A 17535-nucleotide genomic window follows, 5' to 3' on the forward strand; every position below is an offset into this window, starting at 1 on the left:
TTTGCTTCTGCTCCTAGCTCTAGTGGGACTCGGGCCCATCATAATCTTTGAGTTGAACACGAGCCGTTACCCGAATGTTTGGCGATACTGGTTGTCATGAACCAAAGCATTTGACTCGGGATCATGACAATCGGGTACATCATGGTGTCACGGGACTCTCAGTGCGAAGTTGTGATGTCATGTGACGTCACGGTATCAACAACGTTAATAGATCTAGCGACGTCCTCAATTTGAATCGACTTTACGCGGTGAGTCACGTGACGTCACGGGGTCACGTGATGTGACATTACTTGACAGCATGTCTTGACATTATGACGTCACGTGACGATGTGACACATGGCTATTCATAGTGCCAATAGAAAGCGCCGCAAGAAAACAGGATTTATTATACATTGGAATTCTGTATATGACGATTTGATCAATACTTAGAGGAATTCACGTGCCAATTTTTTATTCCCAAATAATAAATTTGTAATACTAACAAAAAAAAATTACCGTGAACCGTTTTAAACCGGTTACCGTTATATTTTTTTCCGGTTCCGTTCCGGTTCAGTTCCAAGATGGCGGCGAAGATTTCGGTTCGGTTCAGTTCCGGTTCGGCTAAAAATAACGGTTCCGTTCCGGTTTTCGGTTCGGTTCGGTTCCGGTTCGACACCCTGCTTTGTAAGCCTATCTGTGTCTATTGAATGATATCAATTTTGTTTTAGTTCGTTAAACATTGTTGCCTGTACATTGTGGGATGTCGTCTTCAACACGAGCAGTGGTTTTCCCTGAAGCAGGCAGCATGGACGCGTGCCGCAGCACAACATAGTTCATTTGCAGGTGGTACCGCAGGTTGAAGGATGGTTGGCACAATATGGGGGAATCACAATTCAATGTTCTACCTCGGGCGTAGACAAGATTTGCTCATTCTAAATCATTTTGTCTAAAAATCGGGGATTTGCGATGAATGTACCCGCATGGTTGGAAGGGCCAGACAAGCCTTGTGAGCGCTTCGTTTTCTAGCGTCTCAGTCCTGAACCCACTCACACACCACATGTGTAGATGTTCCGATAGGTGGGAGCACTTATTTGGAAAATGGTGAATGGCAACTGTTATCTTTATCAGACTTCTGTATTATGGTCAAAGTTGGACTGCATATTTGCCATACTTTTTCTCACTTAAAAATATGTCATATTAAAATATGTAGAATAGCCGATGACAAAAAGAGAATGGCTGGGCGTCCTCCAGCACGTGCTTGTGCTTTTCACCCCACTTTGGACAGATGTGCTTGCTCCAGGCTCATGAGGCGCTGAAACGTCATCAAAGGTAGCAGACGGGCTGGTGGTGGAACAACGGAGACTTCTTCCTGCCTTTCTGATGCTGTCAGGGAGCGTGTACCTCTATACTCTAACTTAGCTTTACCTGCACAGAGCTGGGGAGAATAGGCTTGGCGAGTGCCCTTACTGCATATGCATTTGTACAGCTGAGGCACTTTCTGAATCAAGAACATTGTGTATCTTACCTTCAAAAACACATCATTTTGGGGGTGCAAAAGGAATTGTAAGGCATATCTTTGTTTGTATTGTCCTATTACGCATCGCAGGCACGTAGCCATGGGGAGGCTTATAAGGCCCGGCCCCCCCCCCCCCCCCGATATCTTCCATTTTGCATGGGTCCTCCTCTCCCCCCTCCCCCTCATACAGCATTTTGTTTTGAGTGGGCCCCCCCTGAAACAAAATCCTGGGTACGTGCCTGACGCATCGACTCCAACTTAATGCGGAGTCGACCCACCCTGTTGATAAATTTAATGCCTGCCAGGTAATTTGTTTTGCATTCAGCTAATATATCAGTATTCAGTTAGGAATCCCTAGTCATTAGTCGTGTAGGTGGAGTCTCTCTGTAAGTCAGTCATGTTTAACATTCATAAAACTGCTTGTCAAATAATGGCACTGTCGAGGACATGTACTCGGCTCGAGCAATCGCTGTGCACAAGCTGGTCGTGTGGATACAGGCAGCAAACATCCCGGTTGAAACGTCCTTCCTCGCAATGTAGCTCAAGACTAGGTCAGGGCCCCACTCACAAACGTCTATACTTTGCATCTCTTTAAGCTGGACCACTTTTGACACTACAAGCCATTGCAGCGAAAACAGTGTGAGACATGATTATGAGGTCGACGTACCATGGCATCCAACTAGAAGGTCACATGGCTTGCAGCTTCTGCCGTGGTTAACTTTAAACTGAGATAGTTTGGAATAATGCTCTCGGTTTTTAGTGTTGCCCGGCACGGTTAACAATTTGGTGATATAGTGCTGCATTGAAAAATCTGCATTCATGACTGTATCACCTTAGGAATGCATACTAGCTATTAAACTCTCCATTCTGCAGAGAAATGAAATGCACTTTGCTTCCAATTGCTGCAATTGGAAGCAAAGTGCATTTCATCTCTGGAACTTCATGGTATGAAGCACCTTATGGCTGCAAGCTCTGACCGATCTTGTTCTCTGGTCTGCGCAGGCCCATTGCAGGGAGTCACTCCAAGAGCCTCACCAGAGGTTCCCGCCCGTGGTCGTTCTAAATTTTTTTGTTGTAGGTATGCATCCTTTCTGTCTTTCCCTAATGTACTCGGGCCTTTTCTTTTCATTGTCGCAGATTTGCCTCAAAATTGGTTCAGCACACAAATGGATGCTGTACAACTGTATCCCGCATATTTTGTTCAAGATAACTTTTCTTTGCGAAAGTTAGATTTTTGTATGAAGGTTAGTCTTTCTTGTTTTTATTTAAAAATTTGAGTTTCCATGGGCAACACTAAAACGTTATGCCAAGGGCAAGGACAAGTTCACTGCTCTAACTTGTTCTCAACTGATTGCAAGAAATTTTGTTAACGTCGTGAAACCTCTTTCTAGCACTTGCTTTGCAGCATGGAAACAAATTATACATGGGACATACTCTTTTTTAGACTGCTTGCTCATTCTGCAGGTCTGCCTTCTATAGATGTCTTGCTACTGGAGAGCAGGCGAATTCGATTGTTGGTTTTGCCATTGCTTTTTTTTAGCCGTTGTCTTAATAGTTCTTGTAAAGTTAAAAATTTTCCTAAAAAGCAAGTTGGCAAGAATACCTAGTTTGACTAGTTAGCTAAAATAATGATCTAGTACCCTTTAGTCAGTAAAATAGATAGTGTGTGCCGCTGTTAGTGTCAAGTAGAGATGCACGCTTTTTAGGCATTTTGCGCAGAGTGGTACCCATTTTTATTGGTTAGTCTCTTGGTGCGCCAACTAAACTCTTTCTATCCAGACACCTGCCCTTTGCTTTTATTTGGCAGGCTCTGGCAATAAAATCATATAGTGTTATTCCTCGGTGGCTTAAAAACCTAAAGAAAGAAGATTCTCCATGTTTAAACGCAAACTTTTATAAAGGCAAAAATGAATTAAGCCAGTAGCAGACGACACATAGCCTCAGCAGTGCTCCGCGCCAACAGCGTTGCGTCAAAATAGCGGTCGTCTCCTTTTTGCTGCCTTCTCTCTCCCTCCTTCGGCGCTCTCCTCCCTTTCCTCCTCTCCGGCACCTTTGTCACCACACCCACTGGCTAAACTCTCCCACTATACAGCTCTGCATTGCAGTAGCAGTTTTTTTTATAGTCTTTAGTTAAATGTGAATATTTGACAGAAATCTCCCAGGTTGGGGTGAAAGACGGTTAAATGAATGCAATTGATCATTCGCCTTAATTCGGTACCCATCATTTCAAGGCCTGTGCGGCCTTGTCCTGGGGTGTGTCTATGACTGTGGCTGTGAAGGAGCAGTTTATTAATAGGTACAAGTACAAAGTATAAAAACAAAAGGATCTATGTGCTAATCTCGAAAGAATATGCTAGCCATTCTAATGTAGCTCTGCCAAGTACTTGATTGTGATTTGTTTTTATTTCCAGCTACTTGGTTGCCTCAAGATCTGGAGATCCTAGTGGCCACAAGCTTGGACTCAATCTTCTTCTGTGGTCCGGCCAGGACCATGGGGGAGGTAATCCCAGCAACAAGAGCATCACAGTATCTCCCTGCCTGTGACTTTCGATTAGCATCACGACAAGGGAGTCCTCATGCCACCAAGTGTTAGGTATGCTACTCGAAATAAGCATTCTTACCTATTCTTGAAGTGAAACAGCAAAAGCACTACTAAGCCTAAAATGCAAAAAACATTCAAATCTCGGGTTGGATGGAGTTCCAATTACAAAAAGGCGTCCGCAGACATGATTCACATGTGAACTTAAAGCCCACGGATGTAGGTGCAACGAAGTCACGGAAATAACTTCCCGCAGATGGCTTTGCTTGTGCCATACCCAAACAAATTCTTAAAATAATCATTGTGTTACGTTGGTGTCATCAATCCTACGTACCTACGCCACCCAGCAGTCGGGAGATGTGAAATATAAAAAAGTGGGAACTTGCACATTGTCAGCTCTGCAAAGATAATATATTGAACCGAGCATAGCACGTTCAACTTAAGAAAGCAATTCAGTGCAGGCCTAGTTTAAACTTCACATATTTGTTATTGCCCTTCATAATGAAGTAAAAACTGCTTAAGTTGTGGCCCACTACAGGCTTTCTATTAGCGTTAAAAAGTGTTATGGCAGTTTAAACAGCTCGCTCCAAATATTTTCTTGAAATGCATAGGTTTATGGAAATTATTATATGGATGTTTGCAGACAGTCATGGTGAGACCAATCTTTAGTGCCAAGTGTTCCACTTATTCAGAGTTGGTTGAGTCTGTAAATATTGTAGGTCGCAAATTAAATTTTTAGGGTATGCAATGGGCACAATCATCCGTAATGACTAGCTCTACCTAGGGGAACTTTATACGTTTACTACAGCAAGATGGTTTCGCAAAACTAAGTATTTAGTTTATTCAACTCCTGCACTAACCTTATCTCTAGAAACTTTTTATATTCTTTACGATGCTGAGTTAGGATTCTGGAAGTAGTTTTTCTAGAACTACGCTAGACATTTCCAGTTCATAATTTTTCTCGCAAAGCATTCGAGAAAGCCAAACCCTGTAATATACGGATGGAACTCGCAGAATGATGCGACTGTCAGTTTGAAACATTCGGCACTGTACCAGTAGCAATGACATGTCACTTGCCTATGTAATGCTCATTGTCGCAGATCAAACTGCTTTTTCCGTCTGCACTCATTTTCAGTGGACTCATTCAGCGAACTCGCACCCGAAACTGCAGCGCTGGGTTATGCGAAGTAATTTGCATGAATATAGATGCAACAGGTTTCTTTGAGTGTGCGTCTAACACGTATTCTTCATATTGAATCTGCTACTGTATTCATGACACTGTCCTTAATTATATCCACATTCCAGCTTATTTTTATTTTGACATTTGAGTTTTCTTCAGTACTTTTCTCAACATCTGTGCTTGTTGAGCCGTACTCAAGACCATACATCTTGTCTTTCACTATTACATTAATATATAAAACTGTTGATGCCGAGTGAGAATTCAAGGTACCGAATCTGTGGTGCGAGTTAAATAAGAACCAATAAAAAGCTCTACAAAGAAATTTTGTTAAAGGAGGCTGTATAAGCATTAGAATAGCACATGCCATGCTAAAAAAAAAATACAAATTCTTGTTAGGTATGCAAGGATGACAGTGCTGTGCTGTTTCTGATGTGTCACAAGAAAATCAGTGCCTTACAGTGTTCCTTATGGAAGTACAAATTGTCGAATTCAGAGCCCAGAAGTTTTATTCAAGAATGTTCCTCAATACAAATGTATTTAGAGATCTGAGCCACTGACTCATACATGACTATGTGGCAAACATTCATTTTCATGTGCATTATAGTTTACAAGGTCTAGTCTGCATTGATTTATTGCATTCATGGTGAAACTGGGAGGGGTTCTTTGGGTATGAATAAAGAGATAAACATTTCTTGAAATCGAAACATTTGAGAACGGACAAAAGGAAGGATCTGAGAACGGTATCTTAGATTCTCTTCTCTTTTTCTTATCTCTAATTTTCATCTTATTTCACCTGATGCATTTAGTTTTTTTAGCGCAGCTCTTAGCACCCGTTTCCGCGTTTCGCGGCGTCGCTGTCGGCGTAACCGCCCAACTAAACTTGGCAGGAAATTGAATTAATGCTGCGGTCATGTGACGTTAATATTTCCGCTAAGTCTAGCTGAGAAACTGAATTTTCTATGGATGACATGACACGGTCATGCGACGTCATTTTCCCCGCTGCTTTTAGCAGTAAAGCTGCATTTGTGTTGAGGTCATATGACATCAATTTCCGCGCTAAATTTAGTGGAAAACTTAACCCGCTAAAATTAGTGGGCAAATTTTCCCGCTAAATTCAGGGAAATTTCCCGCTAAATGGGAGGGAGCAGAAGAGTAGGAGGGTTAGGGGGTGGGGGTCATACCCTCCCATCCTCCTCTTCAAGATCTGTGATCTAATTTCACATTACAGAGAATAGTAAACATCTCATATTTCATCTCATGTTTATTCAACTTTTATATTGCAGGTGCGCTTGCAGCACAAATCTGGGTTGTGCTGATCCTCTACGCAGAAGTTAGGAACTCCTGAGTGGCAAGAGTGGGAGTTTGGTCTGACAGCTCAAGGGACACCATTGTTCAGTATTGAATTTTTAATTATCTTCTTTTGAGCAAAGTTAAGCTTTGCTGCAGGCAGGTCTTCTAAAAATAAATACCTACAACCAAATTTACCACGTCACAACATTTTTCCTCTGCTCTTAGTGCTCCTGGTGAGCCTCAGATAAGAGCTTACTGGTGTGCAAACACCATGCTTGTTTGAAACCACTCACTGATGTAGAGACTCGCTGACATCCAGCATTCCAATGAAACGCTGGATGTCCACAAGTCTTTCTTGAACAATGCAAGTGGGAAAGGAACCATACAATGGTATTGTATTGGGGGACATTCTAGAGAGTGTTTTTTTGTATGTTTTACGGATATTTTTAAAAAAGCCGTAAAAGCTACATTTACGCGGTCTGTGCACCAGACCGCGTAATATATATATTATATATATATATTATATGGCCAGGGCGGCATAGTATAAAAGGCTAATTTGTAATGATCAGTCAGCTTATTACAGAGATGTGCCAGTCTTCTTTCAGAAAACTAGATGGAGGTTCATTCTAGCGTAGTTTTATCCCGCGAATCTGAATATCCCGTTCGTTTTCCATAAAGATATAACTAAACGTGAGAAAACACAAAAAAATATCCTACCAATAGTGACATCATAAGAAGACCTTTCGGCCGCCAAGCGTGTCGCTTAAGGGCCGCGCGTCCAATTTCAAGTTTTCTAGGTATATTAATTCTCCCGCATTGGCACCAGTCGTGACACATTTTTCTGCCCTTTTAAAAAATAGCACGTGCGTGCATAGCTTTGATAGGTGCTGAAGATGCGTGAGCAAAGATTTCGAAAGCTGCTTTTGTGACGTCGCTCTCCAGGGAAGTGCTTTCACAGGGCTTTAAAAATGACTCTATGCAGCCTCGATCCATAAAATTACCAAATAATTTTGATATTTGAGATTCTGGAGGTCATATGAAGAAGATTTAAAAGTGTTTTCTCAAATACAAAACCGCTTCAGCCTCTCTCTAAGTATAGTATGCTCCTGAAATTTTTAATCAGTGAAAATAGACCCATGGTTCCAATTAATAACTTGCTAAGCATCATCAAAACACACTAAATCAACTTTCTTTGTGAAGATATAAAACAAGTGCAGCATTTATGGCGTTCTAAAAAAATGGTCAATTTGGACGCGTTTCCAGACTTTGGTTCCTTACTAGAGCGCATCTTTGCACCTGCGGTCCTGCTGCCCGGTGGCCGCAGTGCGAAGCCGCCCCCTCGCCTCCCTCGTAGGATGGGGGGAAGCAAGGCGCACATGCATTGCGTGTCTAAGGGGGAACAGGACCTTGGGCGCAGAGATGAGCTCTGATAAGAAACTGAAACCTAGAAACTCGTCCAAATGAAGCGTTTCTACAGAACGCGTAAAAGGCTACCCCTGCATTAATCCTTCTAAAAAGAGTTGATTTTGTGGTTTTCAATGACTCAGCAAGTTCTAATTGAAACCATATTTTCATTTTCACTAATTAAAAAGTTAATTAACAAATTGTATTTAATTATCTGACTGATCATTACGATTAGGCCACTATACTACATACGCCTGGCCGTATAACTCGCCTGCACAAACCGCACTAATTTAGCTTTCACGACCTTTCTAAATATATATGTAAAGCTTAAAACTAAATCGCCCAGTACAACAGTTAAAAGGCGAAACCAGCATATTGGAGCCATATGGCTCAACCATGGTGGTATCGCCTTTTCGCTGGTATAGGTTGTCCCATATTACGTTATGCATGTATGGTTCCTCAAGGTTCCTTCATATTCCACCTCGCTGGTATAGGATGTCCCATAATACGACACGCTTGTATGGTTCTGCATACCTTTATCGTTCCGCCTTTATCCACTATACTGGATCCGCCGTTTCGCTTGTATAGGATGTCCCATATTACGGTTACGCTTGTATGAGCCTTTTTCGACATCTTTCCATCATCGAAATTTTCCAACAGGGTAATACCCGTGCCACACGAGCAACTCTAATGCCATTCACAACGAATGACATTTGTGTGATCGGCGAATCAGCTCGCAATCTGTCGCGCGTGGAATGCTTTACGCCCGGAGTGTCGCGCGCTGATTGGCTGTCCGCTCAAATGTCATTCGTTGTAAAGGGCATTTGAGTTGCCCGTGTGACACGGGTATAAAATACTTGCCTTTTCGGTTAAAACCGAATGTCGGAAAAGGGATTCGGCATACTTTATCGGTTTTTATCGGTTGAAGCTGTAAACGCTGAACTCTGATATTGGTGTATTCTAATATTTGTTTCCAGGGACCTACCAAAAGGCACTGAAAAAAACGAAGAGGCTGTTGAACAGCTGTACAGTTGAAACGTCGGAGGTTTCAGGTAATACAAATATTCATAAAAAGGAGCTTACCTGCATAGTTGCAATGAGCAGTCGAATTCAAATCCGTTGGACACCATTTGGATGATGTAGATTCGTGAATTTGCTGTTTTCTCAGTTCAAACACTAGCTTTGGGTTCCTCGATAAGCTAAACAGTTTATGCCTCTAATTTAGGTGGTCATATTCTTTCAGAACTATACAATACTTGCAGGCAATGTGCTTTACTAAGACCAATGTGGGTTTGAAAGCGTTGATCTTGGACCTTTGGATCTTTTTGTAGGTGCCATCATGAAAAGCTGAAAATTGAAGAGAGTGCTGCGAAAAAAATGGTGGTCAAGTGGCTGCCCGTATCTTGTGACCGGGGAGGCGGCCGAAAGCGACGCTTTGAAGCCACAATGGCTCCCGAGGCCCAAAACTCACCCCAGGACCCTACCTAAGACCTTCCCCAAGACTGAGCATAAGACCCCCCCCCCCCCCCCCCAAGACTGGGCATAAACCCCCTCTTTTAAATAAAAGTTCAAAAAAAGGTATTAATTGATCCTGAATTAGTCATTTGCACGCCAATTAAAATAGTGCATGGACAAAGCATAGGCGGATCTTGTCATTGGTGCCCAGAGTGTTTTCGATGCAGTGGGCTGCTAATATTAAACAGGACAGGGGTTCTTAGAACCCCACCAGGATTTAAATGCATTGCCATCCCTGTTGGAAAATTTCGATGATGGAAAGATGACGGAAAAGGCTCATACAAGCGTAACCGTAATATGGGACATCCTATAAAAGCGAATTGGAAAATCCAGTATAGTGGATTAAGGCGGAACGATACAGGTAGGCGGAACCATACAAGCGTGTCATATTATGGGACATCCTATACCAGCGTAGTGGAATATGGCGGAACCATGTGGTACCATACATGCATAACGTAATATGGGACAACCTATACCAGCGAAAAGGCGATACCAGCACGGTGGAGCCATATGGCTCCAACATGCTGGTTTCGCCTTTTCACTGTTGTACAGGGCGATTTAGTTTTAAGCTTTACATATATGTTTAGAAAGGTCGTGAAAGCTAAATTAATGCGGTTTGTGCAGGCGAGTTATACGGCCAGGTGTACGTAGTATAGGGACCTAATCGTAACAATCAGTCAGATAATTAAATACAATTTGTTAATTAACTTTTTAATTAGTAAAAATGAAAATATGGTTTCAATTAGAAACTTGCTGAGTCATTGAAAACCACAAAATCAACTCTTTTTAGAAGGATATAATGCAGAAGTAGCCTTTTATGCGTTCTGTAAAAACGCTTTATTTGGACGAGTTTCTAGGTTTCAGTTTCTTATCAGAGCTCATCTCTGCGCCCAAGGTTTCTTCCCCCTTAGACACGCAACGCACGTGCGCCTTGCTTCCCTCCATCCTACGAGGGAGGCGAGGGGGCGGCTTCGCACTGCGGCCACCGGGCAGCAGGACCGCACGTGCAAAGATGCGCTCTGGTAAGAAACCAAAGTCTGGAAACGCGTCCAAATTGACTATTTTTTAGAACGCCATAAAATGCTGCTCTTGTTTTATATCTTCACAAAGAAAGTTGATTTAGAGTGTTTTGATGATGCTTAGCAAGTTTCTAAGTGGAACCATGGGTCTATTTTCACTGATTAAAAATTTCAGGAACATACTATACTTAGAGAGAGGCTGAAGCGGTTTTGTATTTGAGAAAACACTTTTAAATCTTCTTCATATGACCTCCAGAACCTCAAATATTAAAATTATTTGGTAATTTTATGAATCGAGGCTGCATAGAGTCATTTTTAAAGCGCTGTGAAAGCACTTCCCTGGAGAGCGACGTCACAAAAGTGGCTTTCGAAATCTTTGCTCACGCATCTTCAGCACCTATCAAAGCTATGCACGCACGTGCTATTTTTTAAAAGGGCAGAAAAATGTGTCACGACTGGTGCCAATGCGGGAGAATATACCTAGAAAACTTGAGATTGGACGCGCGGCCCTTAAGCGACACGCTTGGCGGCCGAAAGGTCTTCTTACGATGTCACTATTGGTAGGATGTTTTTTTGTTTTCTCACGTTTAGTTATATCTTTCTGGAAAACGAACGGGATATTCAGATTCGCGAGATAAAACTATGCTAGAATGAACCTCCATCTAGTTTTCTGAAAGAAGACTGGCACATCTCTGTAATAAGCTGACTGATCATTACAAATTAGCCTTTTATACTATGCCGCCCTGGCCATATAACTCACGTGCACAGACCGCGTAAATGTAGCTTTTATGGCGTTTTTAAAAAAAATCTGTAAAACATACAAAAAAACACTCTCTAGAATGTCCCCCAATACGATACGATTGTATGGTTCCTTTCCCGCTTGCATTGTTCAAGAAAGACCTGTGGACATCTAGCGTTTCATTGGAATGCTGGATGTCAGCGAGTCTACATCGGTGAGTGGTTTCAAACAAGCATGGTGTTTGCACACCAGTAAGCTCTTATCCGAGGCTCACCAGGAGCACTAAGAGCAGAGGCAAAATGTCGTGACATGGTGAATTTTGTTGCAGGTATTTATTTTTAGAAGAACTGCAAGCAGCAAAGTAACTTTGCTCAAAAGAAGATAATTAAAAATTCAATACTGAACAATGGTGTCTTTTGAGCTGTCAGACCAAACTCCCACTCTTGCCACTCAGGAGTTCCTAACTTGTGCGTAGAGGATCAGCACAACCCAGATTTGTGCTGCAAGCGCACCTGTAATAGAAAAGTTGAATAAACATGAGATGAAATATGAGACGTTTACAATTCTCTGCAATGTGAAATTAGAGCACAGATCTTGAAGAGGAGGATGGGAGGGTATGACCCCCCACCCCCTAACCCTCCTACTCTTCTGCTCCCTCCCATTTAGCGAAAAATTTACCTGAATTTAGCGGGAAAATTTGCCCACTAAATTTAACGGGTTAAGTTTTCCACAAAATTTAGCGCGGAAATTGATGTCACATGACCTCAACACAAATGCAGTTTTCCCGCTAAAAGTAGCGGGGAAAATGACGTTGCATGACCGTGTCATGTCATCCATAAAAAATTCAGTTTCTCAGCTAGACTTAGCGGAAATATTAACGTCACATGACCGCAACATTAATTCAATTTCCTGCCAAGTTTAGTTGGGCGGTTACGCCGAGGGCGACGCCGCGAAACTCGGAAACGGGTGCTAAGAGCTGCGCTAAAAAAACTAAATGCATCAGGTGATATAAGATGAAAATTAGAGATAAGAAAAAGAGAAGAGAATCTAAGATACCGTTCTCAGATCCTTCCTTTGTCCGTTCTCAAATGTTTTGATTTCAAGAAATGTTTATATCTTTATTCATACCCAGAGAACCCCTCCCAGTTTCAGCATGAATGCAATAAATCAATGCAGACTAGACCTTGTAAACTATAATGCACATGAAAATGAATGTTCGCCACATAGTCATGTATGAATCAGTGGCTCAGATCTCTAAATACATTTGTATTGAAAACATTCTTGAATAAAACTTCTAGGCTTTGATTTCGACAGTTTGTACTTCCATAAGGAACACTGTATGGCACTGATTTTTTTAGTGACACATCAGAAACAGCAGTGTCATCCTTGCATACCTAACAAGAATTTGTATCGTTTTTTTAGCATGGCATGTGCTATTTTAATGCTCATACAGCCTCCTTTAACAAAATTCCCTTTGTAGAGCTTTCTATTGGTTCTTATTTAACTCGCACGACAGATTCTGGACCTTGAATTCTCACTCGGCATCAACAGTTTTATATATTAATGTAATAGTGAAAGACAAGATTAATGGTCTTGAGTACGGCTCAACAAGCACAGATGTTGAGAAAAGTACTGAAGAAAACTCAAATGTCAAAATAAAAATAAGCTGGAATGTGGATACAATTAAGATAAGGCACTTCTATATTTGAGAAAAAACGCTTGGATTGCGTTCATTTGGCCTTTAGAATAGCATATATCAAAATTATATTACAATGCGACGCGCCGGAGAGCCACAAGAGCAATTTCAAAATAGGGCTGAAGCCCCGCCCCCCTAGCCTTGGGCAGCCAAAAGAGCCGTCGATGACGTCACGGACAGCGACTGTCTTTCGCGTTTTTCTCGCGTTTAACAATACTTACGCAGTAAATGGTTTGGGTATTCGGGTTCAAGGGGTAAAAATACACTAGAATTCACTTCTAACTCATTTTTTCCAAGAAGCTCCGTAGCTTCCCTTTAAGGACAGTGTCATGAATACAGAGCAGATTCAATATTGCCGCGCGCAAGGCTGAGAAAGCAACGCGCGGTTACGGTCCTCCAGAAAGTTCCCGTTTATTCATGTACCGCACGTAACTTCTATCATTTATCCCTGCTTTTGTTTTCTAGAAAGTGCGTGTTCATTCTCGCCCCGATCACGCGACGCTCGAACCGCTTTCGCCGAATCTTCGAGATAGCGGCGCACTTTAGATAAGAGGCCGCCCGCGACCTTGTCGAGTCAGTCTCGCCCCAGCGCTCGATTCTGCTGACACGCCGACTTCGACGCCCGCGACGCTCTGCTTTCTTCTGTTTCCTTCTTTATTTTTTGGCACAAGTTCGCCACATTAAACGTTTATTTATTTCTGTTTATTTCTTGTTTATTGGTCACGACTTACCACCCGTGACATTCTGGTGGAGGTGCGGGGTACCGCATGCCCGTGCAGCGTTCCCCTCCCAGGACCCGCAGTGCAAGCCCGACTCCAAGCTCGCTGAGAAGACCACTCAGCGCGGAACCTGAAACTCGGACCAGCCGCCGCACCAAGGGAGAGGATCCGGAGTACGGTTTGCTCCTGGATAAACCCAAGCCGAAGAAGACGACGATGGACAACCAGTCGCAGGCCCCCGCCGCTCCTGCCGTCGTCTACCTACCCGTCGCTCCTCGGACACCGGCTCCGTTCCACGGCGAACTCCACGAAGACGTTGAAGATTGGATCGACCAATTCGAACGCGTCGCCCGCCACAATAGCTGGACCAACGAGCAACGGCTGCAAAACGTGTATTTCTCGCTCGAGGGGACTGCCAAAAGCTGGTACGAAAATCACGAGTCTTCATTGACATCCTGGGACATTTTCAAGAGCCAGCTGAAGACGACATTTGTCAACCAGCACCGCCGAGAGAGGGCCGAAGACTTACTGCGTACCAGGACTCAAGGCCCCAACGAGAGCATCACCGGCTTCGTGGAGGATGTTCTCCGCCTAAGCGCCCGCGCCGATCCTCAGGCTACCGAGGAGAAGAAGCTGCACCACCTGATGAGGGGTGTGAAAAGCGATATTTTCGGCGGTCTCATCCGGAATCCCCCAACAACAGTCGACGAGTTCATCACGGAGGCGACAAATATGGAACGGGCCTTGCTAGCCCGCGCCAGACACTACCAACGACACCCTGGCGTAACTACTCTAGCGACATCTGGATCCGACCTGGGCACCACCCTCCCCGACATCCGTGACCTTATCCGTGAAGCCGTCCGGGAGGAGTTGAAGAAGTTGCTACCTGCTGCCACAAGCCTGGATACGCCCTCAGTCGCCGAGATTGTCCGGGAAGAACTTCAGCAGGCGCTGCAGCCAGAAGTTCTCGCCAGCGCCGCTCCTGAACCACCGAAGCTGAGCTACGCCGCAGCTACCCGACGACCACCGCCCCCTGCTCACCCGTATACGGCGCCACCTCGACGTGAACCTCTAGCGCCGCAGTATTCACGACGCCATGAAGATCGGGCGTACGTCCGCCCAGAACAAGCTGCTCCACGAAAGACCGACGTGTGGAGGACGGCCGATCGACGCCCGTTGTGCTACCACTGCGGGGAGGCCGACCATATCTACCGTCGTTGTCCCTACCGGCAAATGGGCCTGCGTGGGTTCCACCCGAACGACCCACGCCCGAGGTACGGCGAACGCCCTCACGACATCGAGGAGTACCTCCGACGTTCCCCCTCCCCAGTGTCGTCACTCCGCCGTGAAGCCCGCTCCCCATCGCCACGACGTTCACCCTCCCCAGCGCCACGATCCCGCCGAGAGAGCCTGTCTCCCCTGCGTCGTCGGGAAAACTGAGTGCGGCAACGCCTGGAGGTGACGTTGCCGAAAACGACGGAAGCAAACAGCCTCCAAGAACGCCGGAGCGCTCCCACTCTCTCAACGCCCCGCATTGCACCGACGCGCCTGCAACGGTGTCCAACAACCTAAACGTTGTTATCGATGGCCAAAACGCATCGGCACTCGTTGACACCGGGGCAGACTACTCAGTATTGAGTGGGAGGCTCTCGCGCCACCTTCGAAAAGTCACGACGCCGTGGGATGGACCGCAGATACGAACCGCCGGAGGACACCTCATCACGCCTGTCGGAAGGTGCACCGCTCGCGTCGAAATTCACGGCGAGACGTGTCCTGTGAAATTCGTCATTCTACAAGACTGTTCCAGAGACGTCATTCTCGGCATGGACTTTTTGTGTGAATACGGCGCCGTCATCGACCTTGGAGAAAACAGATTGACGCTGCGGACACCTGTCCCGCCTTCAGAGAAACTCCAAACTGCGTCAGCCGCCGTCCGAGTCGCTGCCGACCACGTGAATCTGCCGCCGCGATCAAGTGTTGTCGTACCTGTCGTGACCGATGCAGCTACCCGTAGCGAAGTTCTTCTGGAAGGTAACCTCCAGTTGCTCCTGGGAAGAGGAATAGGCGTCGCACGAGGAGTAGCTGAACTTCAGGATGGCCGCACTGTGGTCCTCGTGACGAACTTCCGGAATGAAACGCAACACCTCACGAAAGGTGCAGCCGTTGGCCACGTCGAGGATCTCCGAAACTCCGCCGAAATCGCCGCCATTACTGATGAATCCTCGCCACCTCAGCAAGACGGTACGTCGCCAGCGCAACTCGACATCGACCCTAAGCTTCCGGACCCAAAACGACGGCAGCTGATGAACCTCCTCGCCGAATACCGTGACTGCTTTGCGACGTCGTCGAAGGTGCGCCAAACAGCCGTTGCGAAGCACCGCATCATTACCGTGGACGACGCGCGCCCTGTGCATCGATCACCGTACAGAGTCTCCGTTAAAGAAAGGGAGGTGATCCAGGAGCAAGTTCAAGAGATGCTGAACGACGACATAATCCAGCCATCAAGCAGTCCGTGGGCCTCTCCAGTCGTACTAGTTAAGAAGAAGGACGGAACGCTTCGGTTCTGCGTGGACTACCGGCAGCTGAACGCGGTGACGAAGAAAGACGTCTACCCACTCCCCCGAATCGACGACACGTTAGACCGGCTGCGCCACTCTCGATACTTCTCATCGATGGACCTGAAGAGCGGCTACTGGCAGATCGAAGTCGACGAACGGGACCGAGAGAAGACAGCTTTCGTCACGCCAGATGGGCTGTACGAGTTCAAGGTAATGCCCTTCGGACTATGTACGGCGCCAGCAACTTTCCAGCGTGTTATGGACACCGTACTGGCAGGACTGAAGTGGCAGAGCTGTCTGGTCTACCTCGATGACGTCGTGGTGTTTTCCAGCGACTTCGACGAGCACTTGCGACGACTCCGAGCTGTTCTTCAAGCCATACGGACCGCTGGACTCACCCTCAAGCCGTCAAAGTGTCGGTTCGCCTATGACGAACTGAAGTTTCTAGGTCACGTGGTTAGCAACAAAGGCGTGCGCCCAGACCCTGAGAAGACTCGCGCCGTCGCGTCATTTCCAGTGCCGACAGACAAAAAGGCCGTGCGAAGATTCCTCGGACTTTGCGCCTACTATCGTCGCTTCGTTCGGGATTTCGCACGGATTACCGCACCGCTCACAAACCTCACGAAGGACGCCGAGAGGTTCGAATGGGCCGAGGAACAGCAGCAGGCATTCGACGAGCTGAAGCGACGACTCCAGACGCCTCCGGTTCTTGGACATTTCGATCAGGATGCGGACACCGAGATTCACACTGACGCAAGTAACGCAGGACTTGGCGCGGTACTAGTTCAAGTACAAGAAGGCACGGAACGAGTCATCGCCTACGCAAGTCGGACACTGTCCAAGGCAGAGAGAAATTACTCCACGACTGAGAAAGAATGCCTTGCGGTCGTCTGGGCAATCACGAAGTTTCGTCCGTACTTGTACGGAAGCCCGTTCCGCGTAGTCACGGACCACCACTCGCTCTGCTGGCTTGCGAACCTCAAGGACCCGTCAGGACGCCTCGCTCGATGGAGCCTCCGGCTACAAGAGTTCAACATGACTGTGGTTTACAAGTCAGGACACAAGCACAGCGACGCTGACTGCCTGTCCAGGGCCCCTGTCGAAACACCTTCCGGCAGCAGCGACGACGATGATGACGAGTGCTTTCTAGGGGCAGTGAACACCGATGACATGGCACGACGTCAACGAGACGATCCGGAGCTGCGAGCCTTAATCGAGCACCTGGAAGGGCGCGGCGGTACCGTACCCCGTGTTTTCTCACGAGCCGTGCCGACCTTCACCATTCGGCAAGGTGTACTCTACAAAGAGAACTTCGGGAACAACAACTCGCCGTGGCAGCTGGTAATACCGACCGACCTTCGAGGGGAGATCTTTCAAGCAT

This window comes from Ixodes scapularis, unplaced genomic scaffold (genome assembly GCF_016920785.2).
Source record: "Ixodes scapularis isolate PalLabHiFi unplaced genomic scaffold, ASM1692078v2 PGA_scaffold2__306_contigs__length_199485367, whole genome shotgun sequence".
Taxonomy (NCBI): domain Eukaryota; kingdom Metazoa; phylum Arthropoda; class Arachnida; order Ixodida; family Ixodidae; genus Ixodes; species Ixodes scapularis.